The sequence below is a fragment of the Pseudophryne corroboree genome, chromosome 6 (assembly GCF_028390025.1).
Source record: "Pseudophryne corroboree isolate aPseCor3 chromosome 6, aPseCor3.hap2, whole genome shotgun sequence".
Taxonomy (NCBI): Eukaryota; Metazoa; Chordata; class Amphibia; order Anura; family Myobatrachidae; genus Pseudophryne; species Pseudophryne corroboree.
Window position 1 is genome coordinate 103,411,986 of NC_086449.1, and position 14,951 is coordinate 103,426,936.

Consider the following 14,951-nt stretch of genomic DNA (forward strand, 5'->3'; position numbering starts at 1 on the left):
GAGAGACGTCATGACTGACGTCTCTCCCATAGCACACGCCGCACAGTGACAGCGCCGGAAGCCGGAGCTCAGTACTGAGCTCCTGCCTCCGGCTGCCGCTGTGCAGGGAGACGGGCGCCCGCTGGTAACACAATCTCAGCGGGCGCCCGTCATCTCCCTCTGCGGCGCCGGTGGGGATGGAGGCCACAAATGACACGGGGAGCAAAGGGCCCGAGTGCCCCCCCCTCCTGGATCCGCCACCGACAGTGCCCCAGTACTTATTATGTAACATTATATTGTGTTCTCTACATTATAACTAGCAGATGACATTATGACACATTACAGTGTCTCCAGTTCATACTGTGTTATATTACAGTACCCACTAACCATTATACCATCCACAGCATACTTCTCTCACTGAAAATGTAATGTCACACAATTCAGGCTGGGCAATAGATCATAGCCAGTTGCTTAGCATGAAAATGTGGGTCCAGGCCCCCCTAAGCCTCTGGGGCCCATAGCAATGGTACCCCTTGGACCCACTATAGTTATGTCCATGAAACCTTGCACTCTCTTCTGCACCAGTAGCAACTCCTAGGGGATCTACCTTTACCTTGAATTTTCTCTAAGTGAAAAGACTAATTCAGACCTGTCACTGTGGGACTATAGTATGGCATTATCTGTAGAGCCGAAAGCCCTTCACGTTGACAGCCCGATTGAGACAAAATCAAAACAAATTCTGAATAAATTATAAACGTTATATTTGTAGCTTTATTTATATAACACCAAATATATACTCAACTCTTTACAATTAGAAAATATATAGAAGACAACACAAACTTGTTACCTTGGGAAATTATAGTAGCAGAATGCAGAAATTATAGTACCAGAATGCAATGCAAGTGCAAGAATGCACAAATCTGTGTCAGCGATTTCTTTTTCTGACCACAACTAAAACTGTGATGTTTATATATGCTACCCTACAAAAAATTTGCATCCCTACTAGAAATTATATCGATATTATAAGTCTGATAGGAGTTTTGAGACCACATAGAGCATAGGTCTGCAAACTTGGTCCTCATTACCCCACACAGTGCATGTTTTGCAGGTGCACAGGTGTATTAGACCTATGACTTAGAGGAACATGGCCGTAATCTAAGTGTCTAACACAGGTCATGGATGTCTGGTGGCATCTGGATTGTGGCTCGACACTTGAACAACAGGTATCAGCCACAGTAAAATTCTCATTCTGTCACCTGAGGAACATTGCCAGAATCAAGCATCTAATTCCTTCTGAAGATCTGCCTGAAGTCATACATGCATTTGTATCATCTCAATTAGACAACTGCAATGCTCTCTACCTGGGTCTCCCAGCATAAGAATTGCACCACTTACAGCTGGTACAAAATGCAGCTGTCAGGGTGCTAACTAACCAGCCCCGTTCCAGCCACATAACACCCATCCTCTACTCCCTTTACTGGCTGCCTGTAAGTTGGTGAATCTATTTCAAGATTGGCTTACTGACTTTCAAATTCTTACATAATCATGAGACCTGTAGATGAAGGTCTATTAGCAGTACATAAAATCTCACGGAATTATCTGGGGGTCCAGCTTTTAGTCATGTGGCTTTGACTCTATGGAACGCACTTCCCCGCACAGTTCGAGGCCGCCACTCTAGAATCCTTCAAAAACAAACTCAAGACTTTCCTGCTTACTCAGCATTTCATTAATGTCCCATCAGTATCTCCTGCTCTCTGTATTGTATGAAAAGCTTTTCTGAATTTCATTGTTTCAGTACTGTATTGTGTTCATTCTATCTGTTAAGTGCCTTGAGTCCTAGTCCTAGAGAAAGAGTGCTATATAAATAAAATGATTATGATTATTCTTATTATTAATTAATATCTAATCGTTTATGGGAAAGTGTGAGTAATCCTTACATGTTTTCCTAATGACTACTGAAGTAACGACATTAAACAGCACTGTTCATAGGGATATTATTTACAGTAATGTGTACATATAGTAGCATCATTTGTATATTACAGGATGATATGGATGTAGTTATCGATGTTACCTTCAGAAAGCATTCAATACTCTTTTGAAAGGGATCAAGACCAGAGCACAGATCACAGATCAGTACCATATGCTGCACGTACAAACACCAACCCAGGTATATATATATATATATATATATATATATATATATATGTGATACATCTACTGCAATTATGTGTATGTGGTTTATGCACATTTATTTTTTATTTTGTTTGCAATTTAGGGTTTTCCTAAATATATCTTATATTTCCTGATTGTTACTCATAGGCAAACGCAGGGGGGATTTCTGGTTGCTTGGAAACCCCCTTCCTCTTGGCAAGTGTCTCAAATTATAGCAACAATAGCAATGGTATATAATATGCAGGTAGCTGCCAGGAAGAAGAAACAGAAGCCTTTCCATGAGGTGGGAGAATGTGTGCTTAGAAAGCGAACTCTGCTGTCTACTACTGGTTCAATTCTGTTTACGTATTTATTTATTATGGTTTGTTAACCTCTTCCTGACCACTTATCTTATTTATATTGGTTATTATGTTTAATACTGCCTATGCTATAGACAATCTATAGTGTTAAATATTAATACTGTATTACATACACTATCTACACAATGTATGAAAAGTACCAATGTTCAGGATTGTTACTAGGTTCTTCTACCGCTCCCCCAGACTCCTGCACTTGCTCCGCAGAGTAGTAGATTATGGATTGCATTTGGAAACCCCCCTCTAGAAATCCTGCGTTTGCCACTGTTACTACATCATTGCGGTTTTTGGTGTTATTTCTTGTTCCTGGTAATTAATCCAACCTGCAGAAAGTGCCGAACACACATAAGCATCTTTTGTGCATGTGTGATGTAAATGCATTTATTTCTGCACCAAGTGATAATGGCTTTATAGGTGCACAGAGCATTTGTAGGCAGGATGGGATCAGTAAATCAGGTCAGAGCAAATACAGAAAAATGGTACAATTGCGAGAAATATTAAATGAGCTGACTTGTGAGATTTTCCCATTGTGAGAGGTCAAGGAACATTTTGAGAGTGCGAGCAAGCTAGAATATAATGCATGTTGGGTATGTATGTTTGCAACTTGGATATTCAGTGACAGGTGGTACTTAACTTGGGGTGGGTACAAGCACTTGGCACATGTAACATGGCAGAGCAGTGTGAGTAAGGGTAGTTGTATTAAATCTTCTAAAGAGTGGAGAAGTGGACAAGTTGAGAAGTTATCATCCAAATAGCGTCATCATTTTATTGAATGTGCTTGATAAGTGCAAGCTTATAGCGCAGAGTTTCCCAAACGCCACAGTTACAGTCCAGGTTTTAAGTACATCTATGCTCGAGTTCAGATGATTAAATCAAATTGACTGAGGTGTTAAATAAGTCACCTGTGCTCAAGCATGGATATGCTTAAAAGCTGGACTGCAATGGCAGAGTTTTGGAAACTGTTGTAGCTGCTGTTCACATGAATAAAGGCTTAGGTGTCTCATGGATAAGCAGTGCATTAACCTTTACTTATTGCTGGTTAATTCTTAGTGCCATATGTATATATACGAAACAGAAGAGCCTGACGCATAATGTTTGGCCTGATCATAAAAGCCAGTCAATGATGCTAGTGATATACACTGTAATAGTTATAAAAAAACATTGGTACAGTACTCATTTAGCTAATCCGGAGTATAAAAATAGTATTTTCAAAGTTACATGTAAAAGCCAGGACTGTCCTGGAAAATATGGCCGCATGGAGCCATTTTGTTGTGGCATTATCCCAAACCTAATCTTCTTTTCTGGTTATCTACATTTTTTATTTGTAAATGTTCCTTATGAGTATCCATGTAAACCCTGGTCACCAGAGTCCTCATTCCATCTGGTCACCAGAGTCCTCATTCCATCTGGTCACCAGAGTCCTCATTCCATCTGGTCACCAGAGTCCTCATTCCATCTGGTCACCAGAGTCCTCATTCCATCTGGTCACCAGAGTTCTCATTTCATCTGGTCACCAGAGTCCTCATTTCATCTGGTCACCAGAGTCCTCATTTCATCTGGTCACCAGAGTCCTCATTCCATCTGGTCACCAGAGTCCTCATTCCATCTGGTCACCAGAGTCCTCATTCCATCTGGTCACCAGAGTCTTCATTCCATCTGCTTTCATTGTAGAACATTATTTTGCTCCTCTCTAAGTATATCCTGGTTTTGCAGTAGTTGAATCTCCAGCCACACTGACTCTCCTTTCTTGTCTTTCAATTAACCGTTGTGAGCTGTGTGTTCTTCTAGAGCTGCATTTCTCAGGTATACACAATTGTGCTAGTCCTTCACAGGTCTCATCTTTGGGATAACGTGTATGATTCAACACTGTCAGATACACACGAGTAATAAATCCATGAAAAAAAATAAGTCCACATCTTTTGGGGAATATCTACAGATGGTCTCCAGTATTATAGACAAGGCCAATATAGTCCCCTTCCATCATGGTTTATTCTTAATACTATGTGGTATGGCATAACCAATGTCCTCATTGTAAGCCACTTTTCTGATAAATATATAATGTATAGCTGCCCATAATCTGAACCTATTTCTCAGTTTATCCTCTTGACGTCTTTATCTCATTACTTTCTTGTTTACTTGCTATCTTCGTCTTCACTGCTCATTCCCAGCCTCAGCATCAAATCTCTTGATCTGTTCTCCATGGGCAGCTTTCACAGGCAAACGGCTAAAGTGACCTCTGATGTATGGTGAGTTTCCAATCTCCTCTTCTTCTCCCTGAGAAACTCTTTCGCCATCCGTTTCATCTATAACTAGAAGAGAAATAAATCACTGATAATTACTGATCCAGGAAGGCTGATAAATGGGATACGTGGACATATTACTAAAATCATTTTGTCACATCATTAGGCTAAGTAATCCACTGAAACTGAAAGCCATTATTACGCATTTGCAGCCGATGACCTCTTGCATGCGCTTATGGTGGCTGAGCTGTTTGTAATACTGACTGATCAGACGTGATTGGCCCAGATTTTGATTGTCTAGAGCACAGGTTCTCAAACTCGGTACTCAGGACCCCTCCCGGTTAATATTTTCCAGGTCACCTGTGGATTTTTAAAATGTGGCAGATGGTGATACACAGTGCAAACGATGGGAGACCTGAAAAACGTGAACTATGTGGGGTCCTGAGGACAGTGTATGAGAACCACTGGTTTAGAGCAATCATTTGTGGGGCAATTTATACACAATGGTTGGATGACTTGGTAATATGGCTAACTGTGGGGCCCTAACAAAGCCCAGTGCCCTACTGAAATCAATAGAGTATTCCTTTGCATGCTGGTCAATGTATTCAGAAGGTGACGGTCTGTATACAGTATCTGGGGTTTTCTGAATGCATCAACAGGCCTTGTACGGTGGATGTGATCGCCCAGATCTAACCACTTTGGCTACTGTCATGTTGCAGATGTGATCAGCGATCCTGTTATTAGGTGCCAAGATTTCCTAGACAGAAGTATTAGCTAAAATCCTGAAGGCAGGTTGGAAAAAAAAAAAAGTGAAATGAAACATATACATCTATCGTATATATATTTCTAAAAGTTCTACACCCAAAATAAATTTTGATACAGGAATTGACACAACGCAGGTGACTGGGCGTTATCAGCTGTCCAAACTGCTGCAATAGACAACTGGTATTAATAGGCTGAGAAATAAGAAATGGAGAGTGATAAAGAACTAGCCAATCATCTCCCAACTGTCATGTTACAGGCTGTATTTGAAAAATTAAATTTCAAGCTGATTGGTTGGCACTTTATCTTTCTCCACTTTATCACTCTGTAAGGCTTAATACATCTGGCCCTAAGTGTTGTCCTGCGTAACATCATACAATGAGGCTGGAGGTTTATTTCCTGAACGTGGGAATCTTGGTGTGGGACTCTACTTGTCTAATAGTTGGGAGGATGGAATAGATTTCCTTTAAAATGCAATATTTGCAAAAATAAAATCAAACATGATAAAAAAACAACAACAACACTTTTTTGAAATGTGTGAATTAATTTAATAAGCCCTGTTGGAGAAAGTGCGCTATATAAATAAAATTATTATTATTATTATCATATGTAATATTGGGATGACCTTGATGCAGTTGGCCATCTTAACATATGCAATATACTGTATAGAGCTAACATTCCCCGTTTTTACCGTTTGGATTGTACCACGGCTGTAACAAGGATTGAGTGACCAATGTTGCTGCCAAGGCTGCATCCCATGTCTCTGCCCTGACAATACCCTTTCTACATGGAAATGTGCTGCTCTGTGATATCATGACATCACATGAGCTGGGGACAGGGGATGGCGAACCCTGCTACAGCTCTGGAGTGTACTAGGTGAGAGCAAAGCGTCTATGTTTTACTTTTATTTATTAAATAATGTGGTCACATATCTCCGGCACTCCAGATACTGTAGGTGGAGAATGTCGTGGCTTAAACATACCTCCCAACATTGGGAGACAGAGAAGTGGGACTCCCTGTTGCAGGAAAGCGGCGTGACCTATAGAAAATGGGACATGGATTCATGGGAGTGCCGTGATCGTGAGCCAATTGCCCCGTTTTCCATCACTGAGGGGGCATGCCCAGCGCTCTGTGAGCTGCTGGAATGCCCCCAGCCCCTCTGTCTCCCATAAACAGACGCTCTGCACATGCGCACAGCGTCTATTCACCGCTGCTCTGCTAGGCAGAACAGTGACTGACAGGAACCTCCCAACTGCCCCCCCCACACACACACACAGCAGGACACTGCGGCTTGCGGGTGGGACAGGAGGACAGTCCCAAAAAAATAGGACTGTCACGGGAAAATTGGGATAGTTGGGAGGTATGGCTTAAAGCCTTTTGTTTATAAATATTTTTTGTGGCCACATTTTTCTTGCACCTCAGTTTCATCTTATGTAAGCCAATTTGTGCCAGTTACTTCCCTGGGTGTCCATTAAGCGCAATGCTTGGGGGGGGGGCCCTATTTCTATAAGTCTTCTGACAGAAAAAAAAGCATAGCTTAGTTTAAAAATGATGTGATATGTAGCGTGGAAGGAAGATGAGAAACTACCATGCTTACATTTCTGAGGCAGTGGCATAACTACCGAGGATGTATGGAGTGCAGCTGCCATGGGGCCATGGCTGCTTCCAGGGCCCGCAGCTCCCCCTGCACCCTGTCACAGGCTGCCTCCAAGGCCCGCCACTCCCCCTTCAACCCCGGCCACAGGACAGAATGGCCGTAGGGAATGTAGTGGGGTGGGGGCCCACACTATTGTAAACATAATCCCAGCCTGTCCCGCCTGCTTGGCCCCTACCTGGCCCGCCACTCCCCCTTCAACCCCGGCCACAGGACAGAATGACCGTAGGGAATGTAGTGGGGTGGGGGCCCACACTATTGTAAACATAATCCCAGCCTGTCCCGCCTGCTTGGCCCCTACCTGGCCAGCTTCTTGCAGAGTGAAGGGCCTGCCCCCATCAGAGTCCTGTGCCTTAGTCTCCTGCATACTCCCCTACCCCTCTCTGTCTCTCTCCCCTCTCCCTCACTGACGCTGTCTGTCTCTCCCTCTCTCTGACTCTCTCTCTCTGTCCCTGACACACACACACTCTTTCTGCCTGACACCAACTCTCTCTTGTTCCACTCTCTCTCTCCCTCCCTCCCTGACACTCTGTCTCTTTCTCTCTCTCTCCTGCTTGCTCCTTTTCTCTCTCTCTCCCTCTGACACTCTCTCTTCCTCTCTCTCTATCTGACACTGTCTCTCCCTATCTCCTCCTGAAACGGTCTCTCTCTCTCGCACACACAATTTCTCTCTCTCTCTCTCTCTGACACTGTCTCTCTCCCTCTTTCGCCCTGACACAGTATCTCTCTCTCTCTGACACTGTATCTCACTCTCTCTCCCTGACACTGTCTCTCTCTCCCTGGCATTTTCTCTCTCTCTCTCTCCCCCTGACACTCTCTCTCTGCCTGATACCCCCTCTCTCGTTCTCCTTCTCTCTCCTGGACACCCTTTATCTCTATCTCTCACTGACTCTCTCACTCCACTCTTTCTCTCTTCCTCCCTCTGTGACACACTCTCTCTTTCACTCCTGCTCACTCCCCTCCCTCTCTCTCTCTTGCTCCTTACACACCTCTCTCTCTCTCACACACACCCTCACTCTCTCCCCTCTCAACTTTCTCTCTCTTTCTCCCTGACACCCCCCTCTCTCTCTCTCTCTCTCGCTCTCTGTCTTGCTCCTCTCTCTGTCTCTTATTCCTTCTTTTTCCATGAAACCCTCCTCTCTCTCTCTCGCTCCTCTATCTCTTTCTCCCTGACAACCTCTTTGTCTCTCTCACTCCCCTCGCTCACTTTCTCTTGCTCCCCTAAGCGGCATTGTAGTGACAAAGGGAGGGGGGTGGGCCCTTTCAAGATTTTGCTATGGGGCACACAAAGTTCTAGCTACGCCCCTGTTCTGACGGAAAAAGTAAACTGGCCAGAAGGGAAGACAGCGGAACAGTTGGCCAGCTTAACATATTCACTGTTTATACAGACACACACACACACACACACACACTAATAGGATATTACCTGGTATGTCTACAGAAGAATCAGCGCCCTCCGCAGGACCCTAAGGAACAGAGCACACACATAAACCACATTGCATGTTATCTATGCTTCTATGTAAATCTACATATCAGAAATAAAATATATGATTAGTCATGTAAATGCATTCAATTATCTATTTACTATACATGTAGAAATAGATACTTATGCATACTTTTTGCTCCATTCAGTAAGAGCTCTCACATTTCTGATTGTATCCTTGCTTATATAATAGACTCCAGGGTTTTCTATGTAAAGCAGGGGTGGGGAACCGTTTTCCACCAAGTGCCATTGGGATAGTTATAAAATCCTTCGGGGGCCATACAAAAATTATCATCTTAAAAATTACTCTGCCCTCCAGTAGTTATGCCCCTTAGCTGTACTGAGTGCCAAAAAATGAGTGTGGCCAATTAAAATAGGACGTGATACAAATATGCCAATAGTGCAGTGCCAGATACACATATGCAGTGCAGTGCCAGATACACATATGCCGCCACAGTGCCAGATACACAAATTACCCACAGTGCCAGATCCACAAATGCCCCACAGTGCCAGATACACAAATGCCCCCACAGTGCCAGATACACATTGCCCCACACATGCCCTCCCACCCCACTGTGCTGCTCACCACTGCTGCTGTGCTTGTGTGTGTGTGTCAGGGGAGGAGAGCGCAGCGTGTGCCTGTCCTGCCCCTTAGTGTTCCGTCCGGCGGTGGCGTATCGCAGCTGTCAGGGGCCAGGCAGGGAGGAGAGCGCAGCTATGTCGGGTGGCGGCGGCGCCTAGGACCTCAAACCAGCCGTCGGTTTGTGAGCCAATCAGAGCTCGCGGACTGGCAGCGGCGGCTCCTGATTGGCTGCCGGTCCGTGGCTGGTTTGAGATCCTACCCGCCGCTGCCGCCGGACACAGCCGTGCTCTCCGAACTGCCTGACAGCTCAGACATGCCCCTGACGGACTAAGGGGCGGCGTGTCTCGCTGACAAACAGCAGCGGATGGGCCGGAACAAATGGCTTTGCGGGCCTTATACAGCCCGCGGGCCGGAGGTTCCCCACCTTTGATGTAAAGAATGAGCTTTCTGGCTTGTTTTAATCATTAGATACATTTTTGGTCTCATCTACAAAGCACACTGCTAATTCTGGATGGTCCACACATATGCAGATCAAAGTTACTCCATCAGAAAATCTGAAGATGTAATCTTTGAGACCATTACATCATAGTCCAGCCCTTTACTAACATCACTCCCATTTAAATGGACATTACCATTTAAACAAAAAATGTTTTACTTCAATTATTCATAACAGTCAAGCAACAGAAGGTCAGTTATTATTGCATGGACAGTGCCAGATAACCAAATAGGCAGAGTAGGCACAGGCCCCGAGACAAACGATCTAAATAATATTGTTTGTTTTGTCAAGCTTTCATAAATTGTTTCTAAATGATAGAAAAAAGAATCAACTCCAAGAAATGAAAACTTTAAATTAAAAGACACTTTGAAAAAAAATACTGTATTATTGTAGTGTACCCATTAGAAACTTAAAGTACATAAACTTCAGAATCACGGGCCTAATTCAGACCTGATCGATGGGCAGCGATTTTTGCTGTCCTGCGATCACATAGTCGCCGCGTACAGGGGGAGGGTATTTGAGCTGTGCAAGTGTGCGTTCGGATGTGTAGCAGAGCTGTACAAACAGATTCTCTGTACAGCGCAGGACTTACTCAGCCGCTGTGATCACTTCAGCCTGTCCGGGACCGGATTTGACATCAGACACCCTCCCTGAAAACGCTTGGACACATCTGCGTTTTTCCAGACACTCCCTGAAAGCGGTCAGTTGCCGCCCACAAACGCCCTCTTCCAGTCAATCTCCTTGAGATCGCCTGTGCGATCGCTTTTTTCGCACCATCCCGTCGCTATGCACCGATGCCTGGTGCAGTCGTCTGCTTACGCATGCGCAGTTCGGACCTGATCGCAGGCTGTGAGAAAACGCAGACTAGCAATCAGGTCCCCCCAGATTACAGTTTCCAGATCGTAGACTGTTCGTTGGCAGGTGCGGATTTTTATTTTTCTCATTTGATAGCCAATTTAATAGAATAATAAAAAAGCCACTATAATTTTTTTTTTTTTTTTTTTAATTACTGTATGTATACCTATTTACTAAGTAGGACAGCTTACAGGGCAGTATGTGCATGTCCTACCCACTTATACTCCATTCAAGATGGCATATGGTACAGTACAGTGGAAAGATTTAGCAGTTACTGGTACATTTCGAGCTGACAGCAACAACACAAGTATCCAAGTGCCGCCCCCAAACAAGTGCCGCCCCTAGGCATGTGCCTTATGTGAAATTCGCCACTGTTGGTAAAATAAAAAACGTATTAGTATATAATTTGCAAGGAGGCCCCCCGAGACTGCCACCTAGGGGCCTCCACAGGGTTTAATCCGGCACTTTGCATGGATCACTTTGGTGTGTGTGTGTGTTTGAAGCTTTCATTACAGAGGTGTTTAGATATGTGCATATCCATCAAAGCACAACATAGGTCCCGCTAAAAGTAGAGGCTTAAACCTGGTGCAAGATTCACTATGCACTGTATAACCCTCTGGGACTGTAGCAGAGAAAATAGAGCATCTCCAGAGCCATACACATTATGAGATGCATTCACCTCCACATTGGCAGCATAACCTGGGTTACGACATCAAAACCTCCTCTATAGAAGGTTCAAAAGTTAAGCTTCCTATCAGACACATAGGGCCTGAATCAGAGGTGGACATAGACGGGGCCACAGCTGTGACTACTGGCAGTCGCCCATCTGCAACTTTATGCAAATGCCGCTACAAAGTCCTTCCCTTGGGTACATCTGTGCGTCCAAATGTGGGAGAACTGAGACGCCTACTGTCACCATCTGTAGACCCTGATATACTGATCCATTGGTCGCCCGTGGCGGGTGCAGTTACTCCATCTGAGTAAGACCTCCTATGTGAGCACTTGAGCGTCTACACAACCACTTTCATGCCCATAAGACGGACCATCACTGTCCTTGTGCTCAGCCACCTCCCAGTATCTACCCAGGAACGTCCATCACTTTTCCAAGACATTTCTGGTACCAGGGGCCTCGATCGCAACAGCGCCTTTGTGCATACACTCTGAGTATTGCATGCGCCGGATTTTTACGCACACGCAGTAGCAAAAAAATGCTGAAGTCCGTGAACATCAGCAATGCGTGCAGCTGTGCCTATAGTCACAGAGCGATGTTCACTTAATTTCTAAGCAATCTGACTAGATTGCTTAGACATTAAGAACACATCGCTCCGTGTGTAGGGGCGCCGGTGACAGTGATGCGCGTTCCTGCGCGTCACTATCGCCGGTGCCAGATTGGTCTGCATGCAGGCACAATCCAGCAGGTCACTCATTTCACCGCTGGGTGAAATGAGTGGCCCCCCCATCCGTCCCCCTCGCTAAGTACACATTGGGGGGAGATGTGTGCTGAGCGGTCTGTGCTAGACATCTTCCTCCACATCTCCCAGTCTGTACGGCCCTTTAGACGGAGTCTGGCTAGCATGGATGAAGAAATGCATTTAACAAACTTATTTGCAGATGAATCTCTAGTTTTAGTGATTAGCCGATGTCCTCCTTTGATGACAAGAGGGTGCGTCCAATGTCCTCAGGCAATTACTTCATGGCTGCTCCACTGATTCAGCCTAAATATTGCTGCATTATTGGAGCGGCCATGCAGTAATTGCCTCCGAGGTTGGGGAGCAGTCACACAGGGAAGAAACTTCCAAGGTCTTTGGTCAAGTCAAGAGACTTGTCTTCACATCAACATCCTGGAACTGAGGGCCATATACAACGCCCTACGTCAAGCGGAGACCTTACTTCGCGACCAACCAGTTCTGATCCAGTCAGACAACATCACCGCAGTGGCTCATGTAAAACGCCAAGGTGGCACAAGGAGCAGAGTGGCAATGGCGGAAGTCACCAGGATTCTTTGCTGGGCGGAAAATCATGTAAGCGCACTGTCAGCAGTGTTCATTCCGGGAGTGGACTACTGGGAAGCAGACTTCCTCAGAAGACACGACCTGCATCCAGGAGAGTGTGGACTTCATCAGGAAGTCTTCGCACAGATTGCAAGTCAGTGGGGACTGCCCCAGATAGACATAATGGCGTCCCGCCTCAACAAAAAGCTACAGAGGTATTGCGCCAGATAAAAGGACCCTCAGGTGGTAGCTGTAGATGCCCTAGTGACACCGTGGGTGTTCCAGTCGGTCTATGTGTTTCCTCCTCTTCCTCTCATACCCAAGGTGTTGAGAATAATAAGAAAAAGAGGAGTGAGAACAATTCTCATTGTTCCAGATTGGCCACGAAGGACATGGTATCCGGATCTGCTGGATATGCTCACAGAAGATCCTTGGCCTCTTCCTCTACGACAGGACCTGTTGCAACAGGGGCCCTGTCTGTTCCAAGACTTACCGCGGCTGCATTTGACGGCATGGCGGTTGAACGCAAGATCCTAGCGGAAAAAGGCATTCCGGATGAGGTCATTCCTACGCTGATAAAGGCTAGGAAGGACGTGACAGCTAAACATTATCACCGTATATGGTGAAAATATGTTTCTTGGTGTGAGGCCAGGAATGCTCCTACGGAAGAATTCCATCTGGGCCGTTTCCTTCACTTCCTACAGACGGGAGTGAATTTGGGCCTAAAATTAGGCTCCATTAAGGTTCAGATTTCGGCCTTATACATTTTCTTTCAAAAAGAATTGGCTTCTCTCCCAGAAGTACAGACTTTTGTGAAGGGAGTGCTGCATATTCAGCCTCCTTTTATACCTCCGGTGGCGCCTTGGGACCTTAACGTGGTGTTGAGTTTCCTTAAGTCGCACTGGTTTGAGCCACTTCAAACGGTGGAGTTAAAATATCTCACTTGGAAGGTGGTCATGTTATTAGCCTTGGCTTCGGCTAGGCGAGTGTCGGAATTGGCGGCTTTGTCTCATAAAAGCCCCTATCTGGTTTTCCATATGGATAGAGCGGAATTGCGGACCCGTCTTCAATTCTTGTCTAAGGTGGTGTCATCTTTTTATATAAACCAACCTATTGTGGTGCCTGTGGCTACGCGAGACTTGGAGGATTCCGAGTCCCTTGATGTAGTCAGGGCTTTGAAAATTTACGTGGCCAGAACGGCTAGAGTCAGAAAAACAGAAGCACTGTTTGTCCTATATGCAGCCAACAAGGTTGGCGCCCCTGCTTCAAAGCAGACTATTGCTCGCTGGATCTGTAACACGATTCAGCAGGCGCATTCTACGGCTGGATTGCCGTTACCAAAATCGGTCAAGGCCCATTCCACTAGGAAGGTGGGCTCGTCTTGGGCGGCTGCCCGAGGGTTCTCGGCACTACAACTATGCTGAGCTGCTACTTGGTCGGGTTCAAACACCTTTGCAAAGTTCTATAAGTTTGATACCCTGGCTGAGGAGGACCTCCTGTTTGCTCAATCGGTGCTGCAGAGTCATCCGCACTCTCCCGCCCGTTTGGGAGCTTTGGTATAATCCCCATGGTCCTTACGGAGTCTCCAGCATCCTCTAGGATGTAAGAGAAAATAAGATTTTAAACCTACCGGTAAATCTTTTTCTCGTAGTCCGTAGAGGATGCTGGGCGCCCGTCCCAAGTGCGGACTACTTCTGCAAGACTTGTATATAGTTTTGCTTACATAAGGGTTATGTTATAGTTTTCATCGGTCTTGGACTGATGCTATGTTGTTTCCATACTGTTAACTGGTTAGTATATCACAAGTTATACGGTGTGATTGGTGTGGCTGGTATGAATCTTGCCCTTGGATTAACAAAAATCCTTTCCTCGTACTGTCCATCTCCTCTGGGCACAGTTTCTCTAACTGAGGTCTGGAGGAGGGGCATAGAGGGAGGAGCCAGTGCACACCCATACCTAAAGTCTTTCTTAAAGTGCCCATGTCTCCTGCGGAGCCCGTCTATCCCCATGGTCCTTACGGAGTCCCCAGCATCCTCTTCGAAGTACGAGAAAAAGATTTACCGGTAGGTTTAAAATCTTATTTTTAGCTGGGCATTAGACTCGGAAGGAGAAGGAGGAGTTATTAATATTTTATAACAGAATGAGCTATCGCCTTTAGAGTTGAATAGGGAAGGTCGGGAAAGCAGCGTTTGTGAGGTTGTGTCCGGTGAGGTGAAGGCAGGTAGGGATAGAGACGCCACAGTCGGGGAGGAGTCTGGGCAGTGTTGAGGTTCTATTTCCATATAGTAGGGTCATGGTCAGACCATGTAATTGGCAAGATATCAATGTCCTTAGTTTTTTGAAGTGACCATTTGTCACATAGGATCAGATCGATCCTAGA

At 45.3% G+C, this 14,951-nt stretch overlaps 1 long non-coding RNA gene across 2 annotated transcripts in view; it reads right to left on the reverse strand.

Annotated features, from left to right (window-relative positions):
- Positions 1-750: 750 nt before the first annotated feature.
- Positions 751-14,951, reverse strand: part of LOC134936504 (uncharacterized) — a 96,517-nt gene continuing 82,316 nt past the window's right edge. For both annotated transcript variants that reach the window (XR_010180509.1, XR_010180508.1), the window contains exons 2-3: positions 8,590-8,629; positions 751-4,816 (exon numbers count right to left, since the gene is read on the reverse strand). This is a non-coding gene — a long non-coding RNA (uncharacterized LOC134936504). The remainder of the gene's footprint in view (positions 4,817-8,589; positions 8,630-14,951) is intronic.